Genomic DNA, 3,287 nt, shown 5'->3' with positions numbered 1-3,287 from the left:
AGATGGCAGTCTGTCAGAAATCTCGCCACAGAAAAGAAACTGCATGTCATATAACTTAATCAAAGCACATCATTGGCTAGACTAAGGTCTTCTCTTTCCAACAAAAAAAAACGAGAATGTTCTCTTAAAGAGACAGTGGCAAGGAAATTAACACAAAGAGTATGTTGCCATATGGCTACACCATGCGGTAGAGGGTTAAACCAATAGTTTGCACCAAAATTCAAATTTTGTTTATTTACTAGGGGTGGGAATCCTTTGGCATCCAATTTCAATTCTGGGTATCACAATCTGATTCCAAAACAATTCTTGAAATTATTTGTGCAATTTTATTAAATTACTTATATTAGTACTTTTTAAAATAATTAATTACATATTAATAATAAATTAAAAAAAAATGTAAGAATTATAATCAACTAAATATACCTTCAAAACATACAAGCAATTATAAATGATATATTACTAATGACATAAACTGTGGTAGGTATATTAATTTGCATTCACACTAATGCACAAATCTATTTTAACATATCAGATGTTTTGTCTTGTCCTTAAGACATAACTGATTGTGTTTGCATTAATTTCGCATCATAAAAGCATTTTTGAGATGCTTTATGCATTTTGAGTTTTATGCGTCACATTTTTATTCCATTTCAAGCAGCAAAAACTATGCCTCTGTAGAGCATTTGGAACAGAAAAACTGAAATACCGGTGAGTGAAACCACACAATGTCAAGCAAAGCACATGTTTCTCACAGCGCATGTCCTGAATCCAGAATCATTGAAGAGAAGATTATTTACTCATCATCATGTTGTTTCAAACCTGTATTACTTTCTTTCTTAAATGGAACACAGAAATGTTGAAGAATGTACTGGCTGCTCTTTTCCACATAATACACTCTTAAAAATAAAGGTTTCAAAAGGGGGTTTTCACAGCAATGCCATAAAGGAACAGTTCTTAAAAGAACCATTTTTTTCTTAGTGTAAAGAACATTTTAAAAAGCTAAAGAACCTTTTCGTACTATAAAGAAGTTTCCATGTATGTTAAAGGTTCTTTGACAGAATCTTGTATGCCAATAAAGAACCTTTATCTTTAAGAATGTAGGGATCCAGGCTGTCGAGATCCAAAATGACAGCAATCCCTCACTTAAAAGGTACAGTCACGTTTAGTCACATTAGAACATTTTTGGCAAAATTCTGTGGGCAAAAAATATCCATAGTTAATTCTCAATAGTGTAGCGATAGATGAATCACAGCTCACACAGAAGTTCGCTTGCAAACCAAGCAGCTTTCTGTTGGTCAGTTCATGTTACCAACTTGAACACAAGCAAAATCTGCTTGGGGAACTTTTTCTCCCTCATGCAAAACTCCTGGTTCCCTTTCGAGCGGTCTCTCCCGTTGCATTAACATGCTACGGGGAAAGTCTTGTTTACTCTGCTACTGAAGCCTGATTTGAACATGTTCATGTAGCTGCACAAACCAATGGTGCCTAAAGGGGTGGAGCCGACTGCTATATAAGTCGGCTCTGAGCGCCATTTCGTCCGAATTTTTCTCCTTTAGCAATGAAGGTCATCTCCCCGCTGGACTCTGAAGCAAGAAGCCAAAGCAAGAAGCTCAGCCTGCTGCTCGCTGCCATTAGAGGAAGCCCCGGCAGAGGAAGATCACTAGAAGCCACAGCCATATCACCCTGTAGCCCAAGACTGGTTGCCCACTGAAACTAATCAGGGTTGAGCCTGGTCAGTACCTGGATGGGAGATCTCCTGGGAAAACTAGGTTGCTGCTGGAAGAGGTGTTAGTGAGACCAGCAGGGGGTGCTCACCCTGTGGTCTGTGTGGGTCCTAATGCCCCAGTATAGTGAAGGGGACACTATACTGTAAAAAAGCACCGTCCTTCGGATGAGACGTTAAACCGAGGCCCTGACTCTCTGTGGTCATTAAAAATCCCAGGATGTCCTTCGAAAAAGAGTAGGGGTGTAACCCCGGCATCCTGGCCAAATTCACCCATTGGCCTGTGTCCATCATCATGGCCTCCTAATCATCGCCATATACTGATTGGCTTCATTACTCTCTCACCTCTCCACCAATAAGCTGGTGTGTGGAGGGTGTTCCGACACAATCTGGCTGCCGTCGCATCATCCAGGTGGATGCTGCACATTGGTGGTGGTGGAGGAGATTCCCCCCTCCATGTAAAGCGCTTTCAATTCCCAGAAAAGCGCTATATAAAAGTAACAAATTATTATTATTATTATTGTTATTATTATTATTGCCAAAGGGCATCTCAGGAACCACACTCCAGTGGTTTGATTCTTACCTCTCAGAGAGGTCTGTCAAGGTATCTTGGAGGGGTGAGGTGTCCAAGTCGCAACATCTAGCTACTGGGGTGCCTCAGGGCTCAGTGCTTGGACCACTTCTCTTCTCTATCTACATGGCATCTACTTTATCAAAATTTCACCATCCAGTTAGGCTCATCAACCATAACTCCTTCAAAAAAAGCTAGAAACCTTGATATGTTGTACCCCATTTTCTAGCAGTTTTAACCTTATATGACACAGGACCCGTCTGGGTCTCCACAGTAGCTGGAACCCATTTTGGACGTCTGCCATAGTTCCGAGCCAGCACGGGTGATCCTGTCGCTGTACCTGATTATTTTGTTGTTGTAGAACAGTTTCTTTGAGGGTTGCTGGCTTAAGCAGCTCAAAGCTTGTCCTGAGCTTTCGATTGAACAGCAAATAAGCTGGCGACACTTTGGTAGTTGCGTGTGGAGTATTGCGATAGCACAGCAAGAAGTTATGAAGGCGCTGGTGAAATGTGCCTTGCCCAATCGAAGCTTTCAAAGCATGTTTCATGGTCTGGACGAACCTTTCTGCTAGCCCATTTGTTGCAGGATGGTAGGGCGATGACTTGATAGGTTATACCCCATTTGCTAGCAGAAATGTGGCCATCTCATGCGATATAATTTGGGGTCCATTGTCTGAGACAAACTGCACGGGTGGTCCAAATCTACTGAAAATTTCTCCCAACTTCTCAATTGTCTTGTCAGCTGAGGTAGATTTCATGATAGCCACTTCAGGCCACTTACTGTGTGCATCAGTGACAACCAAGAGCATTTTGTCCTCGACTGGGCCTGCAAAATCAGCATGAATGCGATGCCATGGTTTATCCGGATATTCCCACGGGTGCAGCGGTGCCAGTTGTGACGTGACATGTGACATGACATGTGGCCAAGTATGGTGACCCATACTCGGAATTAGTGCTCTGCATTTATCCCATCCAAAGTGCACACACACAGCAG

Source organism: Sinocyclocheilus anshuiensis, unplaced genomic scaffold, assembly GCF_001515605.1.
Source record: "Sinocyclocheilus anshuiensis isolate Anshui unplaced genomic scaffold, SAMN03320099.WGS_v1.1 scaffold1843, whole genome shotgun sequence".
Taxonomy (NCBI): Eukaryota; Metazoa; Chordata; class Actinopteri; order Cypriniformes; family Cyprinidae; genus Sinocyclocheilus; species Sinocyclocheilus anshuiensis.
Note: the sequence above shows the minus strand (reverse complement) of the source record.